A 22,222-nucleotide genomic window follows, 5' to 3' on the forward strand; every position below is an offset into this window, starting at 1 on the left:
CTCCCTTTGGGTGTGGTTAGAGGACCTCGCCTGAGGAACTACTACTCAAGTCATAGCACATAAACACATCCTCATACTGGCTGGCACTAAATAACAGGGATGAGCTCAAGATCTGGTCCAGATACAGTTTAAGATTGAAATGTTCCTGTTTGGGCATTTGCCTTAGCGTTACTTTTTTTGATCTTTAGGTGGGAACCGGAGGTGATGTTAAGTAGCAGTATTTGTACTGTTGATGTGTTGTTGGAAAAATGAAAAGTTCTGCTATTAGGTAATGGCGGGATAGAATTCCCTGAAGAGTTTCCAGGGATCAACTGAGGCCTAGAGAGTGGGAAATAGACATATAGATTGGTGTAGGGAATTTAAGAGGATGGGAGAGCCCCTGGGGAAATCCCATATTGAGCATTGGAATAAGTGTTGAGGGAGCTAGCGAATAGGAATTCTTGGAAGGAGAGAACAGGGTGTTTTGTTTGATACCATCAGATAAGGTTGATGATGTAGCTAGGGGCAGAGTTGTGGGTGGCTTTTTATATTGTTAGTATTTTGAATTTGATTTGATGGGTGAACAGAAGCCAGGGAGAGATTGTCAGAGAGGTGGTGGCTGACACTTCTGCTGGTAAATGGTTGGTAAGGGGGATAAGACTGGCAGCAGCATATAAGATAGACTGAAGAGGCCATGGTCTGTTTAGAAGCAGGCCAAAGAGTAGGGAGTTGCAATAGTCAAGGCAAGACATATCAAGAGAGTGAAGTGGAAGTTTGGTGGTGTCATCAGTTAAGATGGGGCATTGTTTGGAAATCTAATTGAGGTGAAGGTAGCAAGATTTGGACAGTAAATGGTTGTGGGGCTGACAAGAGAGGACACAGTAAGAAGGAAGGGAACAATAGAATGCAGGTTAGCTTACAAATCCACCTCTTTGCTTTGAATTTCACAGGGTACCTCCAATTTTGCTGATATCAACTCTCAAGAGAAGCCTGAAACACTAGGCACTATTATTAGCTTATATGGCAAATCCACTTCACTACAGCTACCTTTTGAATGGAATCCATTAGTTGATAGCATTAGAGCAGCATGACTATAAACAAGGACTATATAAAACCGACTCTGGTGGGACTCGAACCCACAACCTTTGAATTACTACACTAACTAGAAGTCCAATGCGTTATCCATTGCGCCACAGAGCCCTACCTTTGGGTGCGGTTAGAGGACCTTGCCTGAGGAACTACTACTCAAGTCATAGCACATAAACACATCCTCATACTGGCTGGCACTAAATAACAGGGATGAGCTCAAGATCTGGTCCAGATACAGTTTAAGATTGAAATGTTCCTGTTTGGGCATTTGCCTTAGCGCTACTTTTTTTGATCTTTAGGTGGGAACCGGAGGTGATGTTAAGTAGCAGTATTTGTACTGTTGATGTGTTGTTGGAAAAATGAAAAGTTCTGCTATTAGGTAATGGCGGGATAGAATTCCCTGAAGAGTTTCCAGGGATCAACTGAGGCCTAGAGAGTGGGAAATAGACATATAGATTGGTGTAGGGAATTTAAGAGGATGGGAGAGCCCCTGGGGAAATCCCATAGGCGAGCATTGGAAGAAGTGTTGAGGGAGCTAGCGAATAGGAATTCTTGGAAGGAGAGAACAGGGTGTTTTGTTTGATACCATCAGATAAGGTTGATGATGTAGCTAGGGGCAGAGTTGTGGGTGGCTTTTTATATTGTTAGTATTTTGAATTTGATTTGATGGGTGAACAGAAGCCAGGGAGAGATTGTCAGAGAGGTGGTGGCTGACACTTCTGCTGGTAAATGGTTGGTAAGTGGGATAAGACTGGCAGCAGCATATAAGATAGACTGAAGAGGCCATGGTCTGTTTAGAAGCAGGCCAAAGAGTAGGGAGTTGCAATAGTCAAGGCAAGACATATCAAGAGAGTGAAGTGGAAGTTTGGTGGTGTCATCGGTTAAGATGGGGCATTGTTTGGAAATCTAATTGAGGTGAAGGTAGCAAGATTTGGACAGTAAATGGTTGTGGGGCTGACAAGAGATGACACAGTAAGAAGGAAGGGAACAATAGAATGCAGGTTAGCTTACAAATCCACCTCTTTGCTTTGAATTTCACAGGGTACCTCCAATTTTGCTGATATCAACTCTCAAGAGAAGCCTGAAACACTAGGCACTATTATTAGCTTATTTGGCAAATCCACTTCACTACAGCTACCTTTTGAATGGAATCCATTAGTTGATAGCATTAGAGCAGCATGACTATAAACAAGGACTATATAAAACCGACTCTGGTGGGATTCGAACCCACAACCTTTGAATTACTACACCAACTAGAAGTCCAATGCGCTATCCATTGCACCACAGAGCCCTCCCTTTGGGTGTGGTTAGAGGACCTCGCCTGAGGAACTACTACTCAAGTCATAGCACATAAACACATCCTCATACTGGCTGGCACTAAATAACAGGGATGAGCTCAAGATCTGGTCCAGATACAGTTTAAGATTGAAATGTTCCTGTTTGGGCATTTGCCTTAGCGCTACTTTTTTTGATCTTTAGGTGGGAACCGGAGGTGATGTTAAGTAGCCGTATTTGTACTGTTGATGTGTTGTTGGAAAAATGAAAAGTTCTGCTATTAGGTAATGGCGGGATAGAATTCCCTGAAGAGTTTCCAGGGATCAACTGAGGCCTAGAGAGTGGGAAATAGACATATAGATTGGAGTAGGGAATTTAAGAGGATGGGAGAGCCCCTGGGGAAATCCCATAGGCGAGCATTGGAAGAAGTGTTGAGGGAGCTAGCGAATAGGAATTCTTGGAAGGAGAGAACAGGGTGTTTTGTTTGATACCATCAGATAAGGTTGATGATGTAGCTAGGGGCAGAGTTGTGGGTGGCTTTTTATATTGTTAGTATTTTGAATTTGATTTGATGGGTGAACAGAAGCCAGGGAGAGATTGTCAGAGAGGTTGTGGCTGACACTTCTGCTGGTAAATGGTTGGTAAGGGGGATAAGACTGGCAGCAGCATATAAGATAGACTGAAGAGGCCATGGTCTGTTTAGAAGCAGGCCAAAGAGTAGGGAGTTGCAATAGTCAAGGCAAGACATATCAAGAGAGTGAAGTGGAAGTTTGGTGGTGTCATCGGTTAAGATGGGGCATTGTTTGGAAATCTAATTGAGGTGAAGGTAGCAAGATTTGGACAGTAAATGGTTGTGGGGCTGACAAGAGAGGACACAGTAAGAAGGAAGGGAACAATAGAATGCAGGTTAGCTTTCAAATCCACCTCTTTGCTTTGAATTTCACAGGGTACCTCCAATTTTGCTGATATCAACTCTCAAGAGAAGCCTGAAACACTAGGCACTATTATTAGCTTGTATGGCAAATCCACTTCACTACAGCTACCTTTTGATTGGAATCCATTAGTTGATAGCATTAGAGCAGCATGACTATAAACAAGGACTATATAAAACTGACTCTGGTGGGACTCGAACCCACAACCTTTGCATTACTACACTAACTAGAAGTCCAATGCACTATCCATTGCACCACAGATCCCTCCCTTTGGGTGTGTTTAGAGTACCTTGCCTGAGGAACTACTACTCAAGTCATAGCACATAAACACATCCTCATACTGGCTGGCACTAAATAACAGGGATGAGCTCAAGATCTGGTCCAGATACAGTTTAAGATTGAAATGTTCCTGTTTGGGCATTTGCCTTAGCGCTACTTTTTTTGATCTTTATGTGGGAACCGGAGGTGATGTTAAGTAGCAGTATTTGTACTGTTGATGTGTTGTTGGAAAAATGAAAAGCTCTGCTATTAGGTAATGGCGGGTTAGAATTCCCTGAAGAGTTTCCAGGGATCAACTGAGGCCTAGAGAGTGGGAAATAGACATATAGATTGGAGTAGGGAATTTAAGAGGATGGGAGAGCCCCTGGGGAAATCCCATAGGCGAGCATTGGAAAAAGTGTTGAGGGAGCTAGCGAATAGGAATTCTTGGAAGGAGAGAATAGGGTGTTTTCTTTGATACCATCAGATAAGGTTGATGATGTAGCTAGGGGCAGAGTTGTGGGTGGCTTTTTATATTGTTAGTATTTTGAATTTGATTTGATGGGTGAACAGAAGCCAGGGAGAGATTGTCAGAGAGGTGGTGGCTGACACTTCTGCTGGTAAATGGTTGGTAAGGGGGATAAGACTGGCAGCAGCATATAAGATAGACTGAAGAGGCCATGGTCTGTTTAGAAGCAGGCCAAAGAGTAGGGAGTTGCAATAGTCAAGGCAAGACATATCAAGAGAGTGAAGTGGAAGTTTGGTGGTGTCATCAGTTAAGATGGGGCATTGTTTGGAAATCTAATTTAGGTGAAGGTAGCAAGATTTGGACAGTAAATGGTTGTGGGGCTGACAAGAGAGGACACAGTAAGAAGGAAGGGAACAATAGAATGCAGGTTAGCTTACAAATCCACCTCTTTGCTTTGAATTTCACAGGGTACCTCCAATTTTGCTGATATCAACTCTCAAGAGAAGCCTGAAACACTAGGCACTATTATTAGCTTATATGGCAAATCCACTTCACTACAGCTACCTTTTGAATGGAATCCATTAGTTGATAGCATTAGAGCAGCATGACTATAAACAAGGACTATATAAAACTGACTCTGGTGGGACTCGAACCCACAACCTTTGAATTACTACACCAACTAGAAGTCCAATGCGCTATCCATTGCGCCACAGAGCCCTCCCCTTAGGTGCGGTTAGAGGACCTTGCCTGAGGAACTACTACTCAAGTCATAGCACATAAACACATCCTCATACTGGCTGGCACTAAATAACAGGGATGAGCTCAAGATCTGGTCCAGATACAGTTTAAGATTGAAATGTTCCTGTTTGGGCATTTGCCTTAGCGCTACTTTTTTTGATCTTTAGGTGGGAACCGGAGGTGATGTTATGTAGCAGTATTTGTACTGTTGATGTGTTGTTGGAAAAATGAAAAGTTCTGCTATTAGGTAATGGCGGGATAGAATTCCCTGAAGAGTTTCCAGGGATCAACTGAGGCCTAGAGAGTGGGAAATAGACATATAGATTGGAGTAGGGAATTAAGAGGATGGGAGAGCCCCTGGGGAAATCCCATAGGCGAGCATTGGAAGAAGTGTTGAGGGAGCTAGCGAATAGGAATTCTTGGAAGGAGAGAACAGGGTGTTTTGTTTGATACCATCAGATAAGGTTGATGATGTAGCTAGGGGCAGAGTTGTGGGTGGCTTTTTATATTGTTAGTAATTTGAATTTGATTTGATGGGTGAACAGAAGCCAGGGAGAGATTGTCAGAGAGGTGGTGGCTGACACTTCTGCTGGTAAATGGTTGGTAAGGGGGATAAGACTGGCAGCAGCATATAAGATAGACTGAAGAGGCCATGGTCTGTTTAGAAGCAGGCCAAAGAGTAGGGAGTTGCAATAGTCAAGGCAAGACATATCAAGAGAGTGAAGTGGAAGTTTGGTGGTGTCATCGGTTAAGATGGGGCATTGTTTGGAAATCTAATTGAGGTGAAGGTAGCAAGATTTGGACAGTAAATGGATGTGGGGCTGACAAGAGAGGACACAGTAAGAAGGAAGGGAACAATAGAATGCAGGTTAGCTTACAAATCCACCTCTTTGCTTTGAATTTCACAGGGAACCTCCAATTTTGCTGATATCAACTCTCAAGAGAAGCCTGAAACACTAGGCACTATTATTAGCTTATATGGCAAATCCACTTCACTACAGCTACCTTTTGAATGGATCCATTAGTTGATAGCATTAGAGAAGCATGACTATAAACAAGGACTATATAAAACTGACTCTGGTGGGACTCGAACCCACAACCTTTGAATTAATACACTAACTAGAAGTCCAATGCGCTATCCATGGCGCCACAGAGCCCTCCCTTTGGGTGAGAATAGAGGACCTTGCCTGAGGAACTACTACTCAAGTCATAGCACATAAACACATCCTCATACTGGCTGGCACTAAATAACAGGGATGAGCTCAAGATCTGGTCCAGATACAGTTTAAGATTGAAATGTTCCTGTTTGGGCATTTGCCTTAGCGCTACTTTTTTTGATCTTTAGGTGGGAACCGGAGGTGATGTTAAGTAGCAGTATTTGTACTGTTGATGTGTTGTTGGAAAAATGAAAAGTTCTGCTATTAGGTAATGGCGGGATAGAATTCCCTGAAGAGTTTCCAGGGATCAACTGAGGCCTAGAGAGTGGGAAATAGACATATAGATTGGTGTAGGGAATTTAAGAGGATGGGAGAGCCCCTGGGGAAATCCCATAGGCGAGCATTGGAAGAAGTGTTGAGGGAGCTAGCGAATAGGAATTCTTGGAAGGAGAGAACAGGGTGTTTTGTTTGATACCATCAGATAAGGTTGATGATGTAGCTAGGGGCAGAGTTGTGGGTGGCTTTTTATATTGTTAGTATTTTGAATTTGATTTGATGGGTGAACAGAAGCCAGGGAGAGATTGTCAGAGAGGTGGTGGCTGACACTTCTGCTGGTAAATGGTTGGTAAGTGGGATAAGACTGGCAGCAGCATATAAGATAGACTGAAGAGGCCATGGTCTGTTTAGAAGCAGGCCAAAGAGTAGGGAGTTGCAATAGTCAAGGCAAGACATATCAAGAGAGTGAAGTGGAAGTTTGGTGGTGTCATCGGTTAAGATGGGGCATTGTTTGGAAATCTAATTGAGGTGAAGGTAGCAAGATTTGGACAGTAAATGGTTGTGGGGCTGACAAGAGATGACACAGTAAGAAGGAAGGGAACAATAGAATGCAGGTTAGCTTACAAATCCACCTCTTTGCTTTGAATTTCACAGGGTACCTCCAATTTTGCTGATATCAACTCTCAAGAGAAGCCTGAAACACTAGGCACTATTATTAGCTTATTTGGCAAATCCACTTAACTACAGCTACCTTTTGAATGGAATCCATTAGTTGATAGCATTAGAGCAGCATGACTATAAACAAGGACTATATAAAACCGACTCTGGTGGAATTCGAACCCACAACCTTTGAATTACTACACCAACTAGAAGTCCAATGCGCTATCCATTGCACCACAGAGCCCTCCCTTTGGGTGTGGTTAGAGGACCTCACCTGAGGAACTACTACTCAAGTCATAGCACATAAACACATCCTCATACTGGCTGGCACTAAATAACAGGGATGAGCTCAAGATCTGGTCCAGATACAGTTTAAGATTGAAATGTTCCTGTTTGGGCATTTGCCTTAGCGCTACTTTTTTTGATCTTTAGGTGGGAACCGGAGGTGATGTTAAGTAGCAGTATTTGTACTGTTGATGTGTTGTTGGAAAAATGAAAAGTTCTGCTATTAGGTAATGGCGGGATAGAATTCCCTGAAGAGTTTCCAGGGATCAACTGAGGCCTAGAGAGTGGGAAATAGACATATAGATTGGAGTAGGGAATTTAAGAGGATGGGAGAGCCCCTGGGGAAATCCCATAGGCGAGCATTGGAAGAAGTGTTGAGGGAGCTAGCGAATAGGAATTCTTGGAAGGAGAGAACAGGGTGTTTTGTTTGATACCATCAGATAAGGTTGATGATGTAGCTAGGGGCAGAGTTGTGGGTGGCTTTTTATATTGTTAGTATTTTGAATTTGATTTGATGGGTGAACAGAAGCCAGGGAGAGATTGTCAGAGAGGTTGTGGCTGACACTTCTGCTGGTAAATGGTTGGTAAGGGGGATAAGACTGGCAGCAGCATATAAGATAGACTGAAGAGGCCATGGTCTGTTTAGAAGCAGGCCAAAGAGTAGGGAGTTGCAATAGTCAAGGCAAGACATATCAAGAGAGTGAAGTGGAAGTTTGGTGGTGTCATCGGTTAAGATGGGGCATTGTTTGGAAATCTAATTGAGGTGAAGGTAGCAAGATTTGGACAGTAAATGGTTGTGGGGCTGACAAGAGAGGACACAGTAAGAAGGAAGGGAACAATAGAATGCAGGTTAGCTTTCAAATCCACCTCTTTGCTTTGAATTTCACAGGGTACCTCCAATTTTGCTGATATCAACTCTCAAGAGAAGCCTGAAACACTAGGCACTATTATTAGCTTGTATGGCAAATCCACTTCACTACAGCTACCTTTTGATTGGAATCCATTAGTTGATAGCATTAGAGCAGCATGACTATAAACAAGGACTATATAAAACTGACTCTGGTGGGACTCGAACCCACAACCTTTGCATTACTACACTAACTAGAAGTCCAATGCACTATCCATTGCACCACAGATCCCTCCCTTTGGGTGTGTTTAGAGTACCTTGCCTGAGGAACTACTACTCAAGTCATAGCACATAAACACATCCTCATACTGGCTGGCACTAAATAACAGGGATGAGCTCAAGATCTGGTCCAGATACAGTTTAAGATTGAAATGTTCCTGTTTGGGCATTTGCCTTAGCGCTACTTTTTTTGATCTTTATGTGGGAACCGGAGGTGATGTTAAGTAGCAGTATTTGTACTGTTGATGTGTTGTTGGAAAAATGAAAAGCTCTGCTATTAGGTAATGGCGGGTTAGAATTCCCTGAAGAGTTTCCAGGGATCAACTGAGGCCTAGAGAGTGGGAAATAGACATATAGATTGGAGTAGGGAATTTAAGAGGATGGGAGAGCCCCTGGGGAAATCCCATAGGCGAGCTTTGGAAAAAGTGTTGAGGGAGCTAGCGAATAGGAATTCTTGGAAGGAGAGAACAGGGTGTTTTGTTTGATACCATCAGATAAGGTTGATGATGTAGCTAGGGGCAGAGTTGTGGGTGGCTTTTTATATTGTTAGTATTTTGAATTTGATTTGATGGGTGAACAGAAGCCAGGGAGAGATTGTCAGAGAGGTGGTGGCTGACACTTCTGCTGGTAAATGGTTGGTAAGGGGGATAAGACTGGCAGCAGCATATAAGATAGACTGAAGAGGCCATGGTCTGTTTAGAAGCAGGCCAAAGAGTAGGGAGTTGCAATAGTCAAGGCAAGACATATCAAGAGAGTGAAGTGGAAGTTTGGTGGTGTCATCGGTTAAGATGGGGCATTGTTTGGAAATCTAATTAAGGTGAAGGTAGCAAGATTTGGACAGTAAATGGTTGTGGGGCTGACAAGAGAGGACACAGTAAGAAGGAAGGGAACAATAGAACGAAGGTTAGCTTACAAATCCACCTCTTTGCTTTGAATTTCACAGGGTACCTCCAATTTTGCTGATATCAACTCTCAAGAGAAGCCTGAAACACTAGGCACTATTATTAGCTTGTATGGCAAATCCACTTCACTACAGCTACCTTTTGAATGGAATCCATTAGTTGATAGCATTAGAGCAGCATGACTATAAACAAGGACTATATAAAACTGACTCTGGTGGTAATTCAACCTTTGAATTACTACACCAACTAGAAGTCCAATGCACTATCCATTGCACCACAGATCCCTCCCTTTGGGTGTGTTTAGAGGACCTTGCCTGAGGAACTACTACTCAAGTCATAGCACATAAACACATCCTCATACTGGCTGGCACTAAATAACAGGGATGAGCTCAAGATCTGGTCCAGATACAGTTTAAGATTGAAATGTTCCTGTTTGGGCATTTTCCTTAGCGCTACTTTTTTGATCTTTAGGTGGGAACCGGAGGTGATGTTAAGTAGCAGTATTTGTACTGTTGATGTGTTGTTGGAAAAATTAAAAGTTCTGCTATTAGGTAATGGCGGGATAGAATTCCCTGAAGAGTTTCCAGGGATCAACTGAGGCCTAGAGAGTGGGAAATAGACATATAGATTGGAGTAGGGAATTTAAGAGGATGGGAGAGCCCCTGGGGATATCCCATAGGCGAGCATTGGAAGAAGTGTTGAGGGAGCTAGCGAATAGGAATTCTTGGAAGGAGAGAACAGGGTGTTTTGTTTGATACCATCAGATAAGGTTGATGATGTAGCTAGGGGCAGAGTTGTGGGTGGCTTTTTATATTGTTAGTATTTTGAATTTGATTTGATGGGTGAACAGAAGCCAGGGAGAGATTGTCAGAGAGGTTGTGGCTGACACTTCTGCTGATAAATGGTTGGTAAGGGGGATAAGACTGGCAGCAGCATATAAGATAGACTGAAGAGGCCATGGTCTGTTTAGAAGCAGGCCAAAGAGTAGGGAGTTGCAATAGTCAAGGCAAGACATATCAAGAGAGTGAAGTGGAAGTTTGGTGGTGTCATCGGTTAAGATGGGGCATTGTTTGGAAATCTAATTGAGGTGAAGGTAGCAAGATTTGGACAGTAAATGGTTGTGGGGCTGACAAGAGAGGACACAGTAAGAAGGAAGGGAACAATAGAATGCAGGTTAGCTTACAAATCCACCTCTTTGCTTTGAATTTCACAGGGTACCTCCAATTTTGCTGATATCAACTCTCAAGAGAAGCCTGAAACACTAGGCACTATTATTAGCTTATTTGGCAAATCCACTTCACTACAGCTACCTTTTGAATGGAATCCATTAGTTGATAGCATTAGAGCAGCATGACTATAAACAAGTACTATATAAAACTGACTCTGGTGGGACTCGAACCCACAACCTTTGAATTACTACACCAACTAGAAGTCCAATGCGCTATCCATTGCGCCACAGAGCCCTCCCTTTGGGTGCAGTTAGAGGACCTCGCCTGAGGAACTACTACTCAAGTCATAGCCCATAAACACATCCTCATACTGGCTGGCACTAAATAACAGGGATGAGCTCAAGATCTGGTCCAGATACAGTTTAAGATTGAAATGTTCCTGTTTGGGCATTTGCCTTAGCGTTACTTTTTTTGATCTTTAGGTGGGAACCGGAGGTGATGTTAAGTAGCAGTATTTCTACTGTTGATGTGTTGTTGGAAAAATGAAAAGTTCTGCTATTAGGTAATGGCGGGATAGAATTCCCTGAAGAGTTTCCAGTGATCAACTGAGGCCTAGAGAGTGGGAAATAGACATATAGATTGGTGTAGGGAATTTAAGAGGATGGGAGAGCCCCTGGGGAAATCCCATAGGCGAGCATTGGAATAAGTGTTGAGGGAGCTAGCGAATAGGAATTCTTGGAAGGAGAGAACAGGGTGTTTTGTTTGATACCATCAGATAAGGTTGATGATGTAGCTAGGGGCAGAGTTGTGGGTGGCTTTTTATATTGTTAGTATTTTGAATTTGATTTGATGGGTGAACAGAAGCCAGGGAGAGATTGTCAGAGAGGTGGTGGCTGACACTTCTGCTGGTAAATGGTTGGTAAGGGGGATAAGACTGGCAGCAGCATATAAGATAGACTGAAGAGGCCATGGTCTGTTTAGAAGCAGGCCAAAGAGTAGGGAGTTGCAATAGTCAAGGCAAGACATATCAAGAGAGTGAAGTGGAAGTTTGGTGGTGTCATCAGTTAAGATGGGGCATTGTTTGGAAATCTAATTGAGATGAAGGTAGCAAGATTTGGACAGTAAATGGTTGTGGGGCTGACAAGAGAGGACACAGTAAGAAGGAAGGGAACAATAGAATGCAGGTTAGCTTACAAATCCACCTCTTTGCTTTGAATTTCACAGGGTACCTCCAATTTTGCTGATATCAACTCTCAAGAGAAGCCTGAAACACTAGGCACTATTATTAGCTTATATGGCAAATCCACTTCACTACAGCTACCTTTTGAATGGAATCCATTAGTTGATAGCATTAGAGCAGCATGACTATAAACAAGGACTATATAAAACCGACTCTGGTGGGACTCGAACCCACAACCTTTGAATTACTACACCAACTAGAAGTCCAATGCGCTATCCATTGCGCCACAGAGCCCTCCCCTTGGGTGCCGTTAGAGGACCTTGCCTGAGGAACTACTACTCAAGTCATAGCACATAAACACATCCTCATACTGGCTGGCACTAAATAACAGGGATGAGCTCAAGATCTGGTCCAGATACAGTTTAAGATTGAAATGTTCCTGTTTGGGCATTTGCCTTAGCGCTACTTTTTTTGATCTTTAGGTGGGAACCGGAGGTGATGTTATGTAGCAGTATTTGTACTGTTGATGTGTTGTTGGAAAAATGAAAAGTTCTGCTATTAGGTAATGGCGGGATAGAATTCCCTGAAGAGTTTCCAGGGATCAACTGAAGCCTAGAGAGTGGGAAATTGACATATAGATTGGAGTAGGGAATTAAGAGGATGGGAGAGCCCCTGGGGAAATCCCATAGGCGAGCATTGGAATAAGTGTTGAGGGAGCTAGCGAATAGGAATTCTTGGAAGGAGAGAACAGGGTGTTTTGTTTGATACCATCAGATAAGGTTGATGATGTAGCTAGGGGCAGAGTTGTGGGTGGCTTTTTATATTGTTAGTATTTTGAATTTGATTTGATGGGTGAACAGAAGCCAGGGAGAGATTGTCAGAGAGGTGGTGGCTGACACTTCTGCTGGTAAATGGTTGGTAAGGGGGATAAGACTGGCAGCAGCATATAAGATAGACTGAAGAGGCCATGGTCTGTTTAGAAGCAGGCCAAAGAGTAGGGAGTTGCAATAGTCAAGGCAAGACATATCAAGAGAGTGAAGTGGAAGTTTGGTGGTGTCATCAGTTAAGATGGGGCATTGTTTGGAAATCTAATTGAGATGAAGGTAGCAAGATTTGGACAGTAAATGGTTGTGGGGCTGACAAGAGAGGACACAGTAAGAAGGAAGGGAACAATAGAATGCAGGTTAGCTTACAAATCCACCTCTTTGCTTTGAATTTCACAGGGTACCTCCAATTTTGCTGATATCAACTCTCAAGAGAAGCCTGAAACACTAGGCACTATTATTAGCTTATATGGCAAATCCACTTCACTACAGCTACCTTTTGAATGGAATCCATTAGTTGATAGCATTAGAGCAGCATGACTATAAACAAGGACTATATAAAACCGACTCTGGTGGGACTCGAACCCACAACCTTTGAATTACTACACCAACTAGAAGTCCAATGCGCTATCCATTGCGCCACAGAGCCCTCCCCTTGGGTGCCGTTAGAGGACCTTGCCTGAGGAACTACTACTCAAGTCATAGCACATAAACACATCCTCATACTGGCTGGCACTAAATAACAGGGATGAGCTCAAGATCTGGTCCAGATACAGTTTAAGATTGAAATGTTCCTGTTTGGGCATTTGCCTTAGCGCTACTTTTTTTGATCTTTAGGTGGGAACCGGAGGTGATGTTATGTAGCAGTATTTGTACTGTTGATGTGTTGTTGGAAAAATGAAAAGTTCTGCTATTAGGTAATGGCGGGATAGAATTCCCTGAAGAGTTTCCAGGGATCAACTGAAGCCTAGAGAGTGGGAAATTGACATATAGATTGGAGTAGGGAATTAAGAGGATGGGAGAGCCCCTGGGGAAATCCCATAGGCGAGCATTGGAAGAAGTGTTGAGGGAGCTAGCGAATAGGAATTCTTGGAAGGAGAGAACAGGGTGTTTTGTTTGATACCATCAGATAAGGTTGATGATGTAGCTAGGGGCAGAGTTGTGGGTGGCTTTTTATATTGTTAGTAATTTGAATTTGATTTGATGGGTGAACAGAAGCCAGGGAGAGATTGTCAGAGAGGTGGTGGCTGACACTTCTGCTGGTAAATGGTTGGTAAGGGGGATAAGACTGGCAGCAGCATATAAGATAGACTGAAGAGGCCATGGTCTGTTTAGAAGCAGGCCAAAGAGTAGGGAGTTGCAATAGTCAAGGCAAGACATATCAAGAGAGTGAAGTGGAAGTTTGGTGGTGTCATCGGTTAAGATGGGGCATTGTTTGGAAATCTAATTGAGGTGAAGGTAGCAAGATTTGGACAGTAAATGGTTGTGGGGCTGACAAGAGAGGACACAGTAAGAAGGAAGGGAACAATAGAATGCAGGTTAGCTTACAAATCCACCTCTTTGCTTTGAATTTCACAGGGAACCTCCAATTTTGCTGATATCAACTCTCAAGAGAAGCCTGAAACACTAGGCACTATTATTAGCTTATATGGCAAATCCACTTCACTACAGCTACCTTTTGAATGGATCCATTAGTTGATAGCATTAGAGAAGCATGACTATAAACAAGGACTATATAAAACTGACTCTAGTGGGACTCGAAACCACAACCTTTGAATTAATACACTAACTAGAAGTCCAATGCGCTATCCATTGCGCCACAGAGCCCTCCCTTTGGGTGAGTATAGAGGACCTTGCCTGAGGAACTACTACTCAAGTCATAGCACATAAACACATCCTCATACTAGCTGGCACTAAATAACAGGGATGAGCTCAAGATCTGGTCCAGATACAGTTTAAGATTGAAATGTTCCTGTTTGGGCATTTGCCTTAGCGTTACTTTTTTTGATCTTTAGGTGGGAACCGGAGGTCATGTTAAGTAGCAGTATTTGTACTGTTGATGTGTTGTTGTAAAAATGAAAAGTTCTGCTATTAGGTAATGGCGGGATAGAATTCCCTGAAGAGTTTCCAGGGATCAACTGAGGCCTAGAGAGTGGGAAATAGACATATAGATTGGAGTAGGGAATTTAAGAGGATGGGAGAGCCCCTGGGGAAATCCCATAGGCGAGCATTGGAAGAAGTGTTGAGGGAGCTAGCGAATAGGAATTCTTGGAAGGAGAGAACAGGGTGTTTTGTTTGATACCATCAGATAAGGTTGATGATGTAGCTAGGGGCAGAGTTGTGGGTGGCTTTTTATATTGTTAGTATTTTGAATTTGATTTGATGGGTGAACAGAAGCCAGGGAGAGATTGTCAGAGAGGTGGTGGCTGACACCTCTGCTGGTAAATGGTTGGTAAGGGGGATAAGACTGGCAGCAGCATATAAGATAGACTGAAGAGGCCATGGTCTGTTTAGAAGCAGGCCAAAGAGTAGGGAGTTGCAATAGTCAAGGCAAGACATATCAAGAGAGTGAAGTGGAAGTTTGGTGGTGTCATCGGTTAAGATGGGGCATTGTTTGGAAATCTAATTGAGGTGAAGGTAGCAAGATTTGGACAGTAAATGGTTGTGGGGCTGACAAGAGAGGACACAGTAAGAAGGAAGGGAACAATAGAATGCAGGTTAGCTTACAAATCCACCTCTTTGCTTTGAATTTCACAGGGTACCTCCAATTTTGCTGATATCAACTCTCAAGAGAAGCCTGAAACACTAGGCACTATTATTAGCTTATATGGCAAATCCACTTCACTACAGCTACCTTTTGAATGGAATCCATTAGTTGATAGCATTAGAGCAGCATGACTATAAACAAGGACTATATAAAACCGACTCTGGTGGGACTCGAACCCACAACCTTTGAATTACTACACCAACTAGAAGTCCAATGCGCTATCCATTGCGCCACAGAGCCCTCCCCTTTGGGTGTGGTTAGAGGACCTTGCCTGAGGAACTACTACTCAAGTCATAGCACATAAACACATCCTCATACTGGCTGGCACTAAATAACAGGGATGAGCTCAAGATCTGGTCCAGATACAGTTTAAGATTGAAATGTTCCTGTTTGGGCATTTGCCTTAGCGCTACTTTTTTTGATCTTTATGTGGGAACCGGAGGTGATGTTAAGTAGCAGTATTTGTACTGTTGATGTGTTGTTGGAAAAATGAAAAGCTCTGCTATTAGGTAATGGCGGGATAGAATTCCCTGAAGAGTTTCCAGGGATCAACTGAGGCCTAGAGAGTGGGAAATAGACATATAGATTGGAGTAGGGAATTTAAGAGGAAGGGGGAGCCCCTGGGGAAATCCCATAGGCGAGCATTGGAAAAAGTGTTGAGGGAGCTAGCGAATAGGAATTCTTGGAAGGAGAGAACAGGGTGTTTTGTTTGATACCATCAGATAAGGTTGATGATGTAGCTAGGGGCAGAGTTGTGGGTGGCTTTTTATATTGTTAGTATTTTGAATTTGATTTGATGGGTGAACAGAAGTCAGGGAGAGATTGTCAGAGAGGTGGTGGCTGACACTTCTGCTGCTAAATGGTTGGTAAGGGGGATAAGACTGGCAGCAGCATATAAGATAGACTGAAGAGGCCATGGTCTGTTTAGAAGCAGGCCAAAGAGTAGGGAGTTGCAATAGTCAAGGCAAGACATATCAAGAGAGTGAAGTGGAAGTTTGGTGGTGTCATCGGTTAAGATGGGGCATTGTTTGGAAATCTAATTAAGGTGAAGGTAGCAAGATTTGGACAGTAAATGGTTGTGGGGCTGACAAGAGAGGACACAGTAAGAAGGAAGGGAACAATAGAACGAAGGTTAGCTTACAAATCCACCTCTTTGCTTTGAATTTCACAGGGTACCTCCAATTTTGCTGATATCAACTCTCAAGAGAAGCCTGAAACACTAGGCACTATTATTAGCTTGTATGGCAAATCCACTTCACTACAGCTACCTTTTGAATGGAATCCATTAGTTGATAGCATTAGAGCAGCATGACTATAAACAAGGACTATATAAAACCGACTCTGGTGGTAATTCAACCTTTGAATTACTACACCAACTAGAAGTCCAATGCGCTATCCATTGCGCCACAGAGCCCTCCCCTTGGGTGCGGTTTGAGGACCTTGCCTGAGGAACTACTACTCAAGTCATAGCACATAAACACATCCTCATATTGGCTGGCACTAAATAACAGGGATGAGCTCAAGATCTGGTCCAGATACAGTTTAAGATTGAAATGTTCCTGTTTGGGCATTTGTTAGAGGACCTAGCCTGAGAAACTACTACTCAAGTCATAGCACATAAACACATCCTCATACTGGCTGGCACTAAATAACAGGGATGAGCTCAAGATCTGGTCCAGATACAGTTTAAGATTGAAATGTTCCAGTTTGGGCATTTGCCTTAGCGTTACTTTTTTTGATCTTTAGGTGGGAACCGGAGGTGATGTTAAGTAGCAGTATTTGTACTGTTGATGTGTTGTTGGAAAAATGAAAAGTTCTGCTATTAGGTAATGGCGGGATAGAATTCCCTGAAGAGTTTCCAGGGATCAACTGAGGCCTAGAGAGTGGGAAATAGACATATAGATTGGTGTAGGGAATTTAAGAGGATGTGAGAGCCCCTGGGGAAATCCCATAGGCGAGCATTGGAAGAAGTGTTGAGGGAGCTAGCGAATAGGAATTCTTGGAAGGAGAGAACAGGGTGTTTTGTTTGATACCATCAGATAAGGTTGATGATGTAGCTAGGGGCAGAGTTGTGGGTGGCTTTTTATATTGTTAGTATTTTGAATTTGATTTGATAGGTGAACAGAAGCCAGGGAGAGATTGTCAGAGAGGTGGTGGCTGACACTTCTTCTGGTAAATGGTTGGTAAGGGGGATAAGTCTGGCAGCAGCATATAAGATAGACTGAAGAGGCCATGGTCTGTTTAGAAGCAGGCCAAAGAGTAGGGAGTTGCAATAGTCAAGGCAAGACATATCAAGAGAGTGAAGTGGAAGTTTGGTGGTGTCATCGGTTAAGATGGGGCATTGTTTGGAAATCTAATTGAGGTGAAGGTAGCAAGATTTTGACAGTAAATGGTTGTGGGGCTGACAAGAGAGGACACAGTAAGAAGGAAGGGAGCAATAGAATGCAGGTTAGCTTACAAATCCACCTCTTTGCTTTGAATTTCACAAGGTACCTCCAATTTTGCTGATATCAACTCTCAAGAGAAGCCTGAAACACTAGGCACTATTATTAGCTTGTATGGCAAATCCACTTCACTACAGCTACCTTTTGATTGGAATCCATTAGTTGATAGCATTAGAGCAGCATGACTATAAACAAGGACTATATAAAACTGACTCTGGTGGGACTCGAACCCACAACCTTTGAAGTACTACACTAACTAGAAGTCCAATGCACTATCCATTGCACCACAGATCCCTCCCTTTGGGTGTGGTTAGAGGACCTTGCCTGAGGAACTACTACTCAAGTCATAGCACATAAACACATCCTCATACTGGCTGGCACTAAATAACAGGGATGAGCTCAAGATCTGGTCCAGATACAGTTTAAGATTGAAATGTTCCTGTTTGGGCATTTGCCTTAGCGCTACTTTTTTTGATCTTTATGTGGGAACCGGAGGTGATGTTAAGTAGCAGTATTTGTACTGTTGATGTGTTGTTGGAAAAATGAAAAGCTCTGCTATTAGGTAATGGCGGGATAGAATTCCCTGAAGAGTTTCCAGGGATCAACTGAGGCCTAGAGAGTGGGAAATAGACATATAGATTGGAGTAGGGAATTTAAGAGGAAGGGGGAGCCCCTGGGGAAATCCCATAGGCGAGCATTGGAAAAAGTGTTGAGGGAGCTAGCGAATAGGAATTCTTGGAAGGAGAGAACAGGGTGTTTTGTTTGCTACCATCAGATAAGGTTGATGTTGTAGCTAGGGGCAGAGTTGTGGGTGGCTTTTTATATTGTTAGTATTTTGAATTTGATTTGATGGGTGAACAGAAGCCAGGGAGAGATTGTCAGAGAGGTGGTGGCTGACACTTCTGCTGGTAAATGGTTGGTAAGGGGGATAAGACTGGCAGCAGCATATAAGATAGACTGAAGAGGCCATGGTCTGTTTAGAAGCAGGCCAAAGAGTAGGGAGTTGCAATAGCCAAGGCAAGACATATCAAGAGAGTGAAGTGGAAGTTTGGTGGTGTCATCGGTTAAGATGGGGCATTGTTTGGAAATCTAATTGAGGTGAAGGTAGCAAGATTTGGACAGTAAATAGTTGTGGGGCTGACAAGAGAGGACACAGTAAGAAGGAAGGGAACAATAGAATGCAGGTTAGCTTACAAAACCACCTGTTTGCTTTGAATTTCACAGGGTACCTCCAATTTTGCTGATATCAACTCTCAAGAGAAGCCTGAAACACTAGGCACTATTATTAGCTTGTATGGCAAATCCACTTCACTACAGGTACCTTTTGAATGGAATCCATTAGTTGATAGCATTAGAGCAGCATGACTATAAACAAGGACTATATAAAACTGACTCTGGTGGGACTCGAACCCACAACCTTTGAATTACTACACTAACTAGAAGTCCAATGCGCTATCCATTGCGCCACAGAGCCCTCCCTTTGGGTGCGATTAGAGGACCTTGCCTGAGGAACTACTACTCAAGTCATAGCACATAAACACATCCTCATACTGGCTGGCACTAAATAACAGGGATGAGCTCAAGATCTGGTCCAGATACAGTTTAAGATTGAAATGTTCCAGTTTGGGCATTTGCCTTAGCGTTACTTTTTTTGATCTTTAGGTGGGAACCGGAGGTGATGTTAAGTAGCAGTATTTGTACTGTTGATGTGTTGTTGGAAAAATGAAAAGTTCTGCTATTAGGTAATGGCGGGATAGAATTCCCTGAAGAGTTTCCAGGGATCAATTTTGCTGATATCAACTCTCAAAGGAAGCCTGAAACACTAGGCACTATTATTAGCTTGTATGGCAAATCCACTTTACTACAGGTACCTTTTGAATGGAATCCATTAGTTGATAGCATTAGAGCAGCATGACTATAAACAAGGACTATATAAAACCGACTCTGGTGGGACTCGAACCCACAACCTTTGAATTACTACACTAACTAGAAGTCCAATGCACTATCCATTGCACCACAGATCCCTCCCTTTGGGTGTGTTTAGAGGACCTTGCCTGAGGAACTACTACTCAAGTCATAGCACATAAACACATCCTCATACTGGCTGGCACTAAATAACAGGGATGAGCTCAAGACCTGGTCCAGATACAGTTTAAGATTGAAATGTTCCTGTTTGGGCATTTGCCTTAGCGCTACTTTTTTTGATCTTTATGTGGGAACCGGAGGTGATGTTAAGTAGCAGTATTTGTACTGTTGATGTGTTGTTGGAAAAATGAAAAGCTCTGCTATTAGGTAATGGCGGGATAGAATTCCCTGAAGAGTTTCCAGGGATCAACTGAGGCCTAGAGAGTGGGAAATAGACATATAGATTGGAGTAGGGAATTTAAGAGGATGGGAGAGCCCCTGGGGAAATCCCATAGGCGAGCATTGGAAAAAGTGTTGAGGGAGCTAGCGAATAGGAATTCTTGGAAGGAGAGAACAGGGTGTTTTGTTTGATACCATCAGATAAGGTTGATGATGTAGCTAGGGGCAGAGTTGTGGGTGGCTTTTTATATTGTTAGTATTTTGAATTTGATTTAATGGGTGAACAGAAGCCAGGGAGAGATTGTCAGAGAGGTGGTGGCTGACACTTCTGCTGGTAAATGGTTGGTAAGGGGGATAAGACTGGCAGCAGCATATAAGATAGACTGAAGAGGCCATGGTCTGTTTAGAAGCAGGCCAAAGAGTAGGGAGTTGCAATAGTCAAGGCAAGACATATCAAGAGAGTGAAGTGGAAGTTTGGTGGTGTCATCGGTTAAGATGGGGCATTGTTTGGAAATCTAATTGAGGTGAAGGTAGCAAGATTTGGACAGTAAATGGTTGTGGGGCTGACAAGAGATGACACAGTAAGAAGGAAGGGAACAATAGAAAGCAGGTTAGCTTACAAATCCACCTCTTTGCTTTGAATTTCACAGGGTACCTCCAATTTTGCTGATATCAACTCTCAAGAGAGGCCTGAAACACTAGGCACTATTATTAGCTTATTTGGCAAATCCACTTCACTACAGCTACCTTTTGAATGGAATCCATTAGTTGATAGCATTAGAGCAGCATGACTATAAACAAGGACTATATAAAACCGATTCTGGTGGGACTCGAAGCCACAACCTTTGAATTACTACACCAACTAGAAGTCTAATGCGCTATCCATTGCGCAACAGAGTTTAGAGGACCTTGCCTGAGGAACTACTACTCAAGTCATAGCACATAAACACATCCTCATACTGGCTGGCACTAAATAACAGGGATGAGCTCAAGATCTGGTCCAGATACAGTTTAAGATTGAAATGTTCCTGTTTGGGCATTTGCCTTAGCGCTACTTTTTTTGATCTTTAGGTGGGAACCGGAGGTGATGTTAAGTAGCAGTATTTGTACTGTTGATGTGTTGTTGGAAAAATGAAAAGCTCTGCTATTAGGTAATGGCGGGATAGAATTCCCTGAAGAGTTTCCAGGGATCAACTGAGGCCTAGAGAGTGGGAAATAGACATATAGATTGGAGTAGGGAATTTAAGAGGATGGGAGAGCCCCTGGGGAAATCCCATAGGCGAGCATTGGAAAAAGTGTTGAGGGAGCTAGCGAATAGGAATTCTTGGAAGGAGAGAACAGGGTGTTTTGTTTGATACCATCAGATAAGGTTGATGATGTAGCTAGGGGCAGAGTTGTGGGTGGCTTTTTATATTGTTAGTATTTTGAATTTGATTTGATGGGTGAACAGAAGCCAGGGAGAGATTGTCAGAGAGGTGGTGGCTGACACTTCTGCTGGTAAATGGTTGGTAAGGGGGATAAGACTGGCAGCAGCATATAAGATAGACTGAAGAGGCCATGGTCTGTTTAGAAGCAGGCCAAAGAGTAGGGAGTTGCAATAGTCAAGGCAAGACATATCAAGAGAGTGAAGTGGAAGTTTGGTGGTGTCATCGGTTAAGATGGGGCATTGTTTGGAAATCTAATTGAGGTGAAGGTAGCAAGATTTGGACAGTAAATGGTTGTGGGGCTGACAAGAGATGACACAGTAAGAAGGAAGGGAACAATAGAATGCAGGTTAGCTTACAAATCCACCTCTTTGCTTTGAATTTCACAGGGTACCTCCAATTTTGCTGATATCAACTCTCAAGAGAAGCCTGAAACACTAGGCACTATTATTAGCTTATTTGGCAAATCCACTTCACTACAGCTACCTTTTGAATGGAATCCATTAGTTGATAGCATTAGAGCAGCATGACTATAAACAAGGACTATATAAAACCAACTCTGGTGGGACTCGAACCCACAACCTTTGAATTACTACACCAACTAGAAGTCCAATGCGCTATCCATTGCGCCACAGAGCCCTCCCCTTGTGTACAGTTAGAGGACCTTGCCTGAGGAACTACTACTCAAGTCATAGCACATAAACACATCCTCATACTGGCTGGCACTAAATAACAGGGATGAGCTCAAGATCTGGTCCAGATACAGTTTAAGATTGAAATGTTCCTGTTTGGGCATTTGCCTTAGCGTTACTTTTTTTGATCTTTAGGTGGGAACCGGAGGTCATGTTAAGTAGCAGTATTTGTACTGTTGATGTGTTGTTGTAAAAATGAAAAGTTCTGCTATTAGGTAATGGTGGGATAGAATTCCCTGAAGAGTTTCCAGGGATCAACTGAGGCCTAGAGA

General features: G+C 43.0%; 12 non-coding genes across 12 annotated transcripts; all 12 read right to left on the reverse strand.

Annotated features, from left to right (window-relative positions):
* Positions 1-1,094: 1,094 nt before the first annotated feature.
* Positions 1,095-1,179, reverse strand: TRNAR-UCU (transfer RNA arginine (anticodon UCU)). Its single transcript is given in 2 exon segments — positions 1,095-1,130; positions 1,143-1,179. It is a non-coding gene; the product is annotated as a tRNA-Arg (tRNA).
* A 1,095-nt stretch (positions 1,180-2,274) lies between these two features.
* On the reverse strand, positions 2,275-2,359 carry TRNAR-UCU (transfer RNA arginine (anticodon UCU)). The gene is given in 2 exon segments: positions 2,275-2,310; positions 2,323-2,359. It is a non-coding gene; the product is annotated as a tRNA-Arg (tRNA).
* A 2,275-nt stretch (positions 2,360-4,634) lies between these two features.
* Positions 4,635-4,719, reverse strand: TRNAR-UCU (transfer RNA arginine (anticodon UCU)). Its single transcript is given in 2 exon segments — positions 4,635-4,670; positions 4,683-4,719. It is a non-coding gene; the product is annotated as a tRNA-Arg (tRNA).
* Positions 4,720-5,812: 1,093 nt separating this feature from the next.
* Positions 5,813-5,897, reverse strand: TRNAR-UCU (transfer RNA arginine (anticodon UCU)). Its single transcript is given in 2 exon segments — positions 5,813-5,848; positions 5,861-5,897. It is a non-coding gene; the product is annotated as a tRNA-Arg (tRNA).
* Positions 5,898-6,992: 1,095 nt separating this feature from the next.
* On the reverse strand, positions 6,993-7,077 carry TRNAR-UCU (transfer RNA arginine (anticodon UCU)). The gene is given in 2 exon segments: positions 6,993-7,028; positions 7,041-7,077. It is a non-coding gene; the product is annotated as a tRNA-Arg (tRNA).
* A 3,447-nt stretch (positions 7,078-10,524) lies between these two features.
* TRNAR-UCU (transfer RNA arginine (anticodon UCU)) lies at positions 10,525-10,609 on the reverse strand. The gene is given in 2 exon segments: positions 10,525-10,560; positions 10,573-10,609. It is a non-coding gene; the product is annotated as a tRNA-Arg (tRNA).
* A 1,095-nt stretch (positions 10,610-11,704) lies between these two features.
* On the reverse strand, positions 11,705-11,789 carry TRNAR-UCU (transfer RNA arginine (anticodon UCU)). Its single transcript is given in 2 exon segments — positions 11,705-11,740; positions 11,753-11,789. It is a non-coding gene; the product is annotated as a tRNA-Arg (tRNA).
* Positions 11,790-12,883: 1,094 nt separating this feature from the next.
* On the reverse strand, positions 12,884-12,968 carry TRNAR-UCU (transfer RNA arginine (anticodon UCU)). Its single transcript is given in 2 exon segments — positions 12,884-12,919; positions 12,932-12,968. It is a non-coding gene; the product is annotated as a tRNA-Arg (tRNA).
* A 1,093-nt stretch (positions 12,969-14,061) lies between these two features.
* On the reverse strand, positions 14,062-14,146 carry TRNAR-UCU (transfer RNA arginine (anticodon UCU)). The gene is given in 2 exon segments: positions 14,062-14,097; positions 14,110-14,146. It is a non-coding gene; the product is annotated as a tRNA-Arg (tRNA).
* A 1,095-nt stretch (positions 14,147-15,241) lies between these two features.
* TRNAR-UCU (transfer RNA arginine (anticodon UCU)) lies at positions 15,242-15,326 on the reverse strand. Its single transcript is given in 2 exon segments — positions 15,242-15,277; positions 15,290-15,326. It is a non-coding gene; the product is annotated as a tRNA-Arg (tRNA).
* A 3,593-nt stretch (positions 15,327-18,919) lies between these two features.
* On the reverse strand, positions 18,920-19,004 carry TRNAR-UCU (transfer RNA arginine (anticodon UCU)). Its single transcript is given in 2 exon segments — positions 18,920-18,955; positions 18,968-19,004. It is a non-coding gene; the product is annotated as a tRNA-Arg (tRNA).
* A 2,808-nt stretch (positions 19,005-21,812) lies between these two features.
* TRNAR-UCU (transfer RNA arginine (anticodon UCU)) lies at positions 21,813-21,897 on the reverse strand. The gene is given in 2 exon segments: positions 21,813-21,848; positions 21,861-21,897. It is a non-coding gene; the product is annotated as a tRNA-Arg (tRNA).
* Between the last annotated feature and the right edge of the window lie 325 nt (positions 21,898-22,222).

Source organism: Aquarana catesbeiana, linkage group LG01 (genome assembly GCF_042186555.1).
Source record: "Aquarana catesbeiana isolate 2022-GZ linkage group LG01, ASM4218655v1, whole genome shotgun sequence".
Classification (NCBI taxonomy): domain Eukaryota; kingdom Metazoa; phylum Chordata; class Amphibia; order Anura; family Ranidae; genus Aquarana; species Aquarana catesbeiana.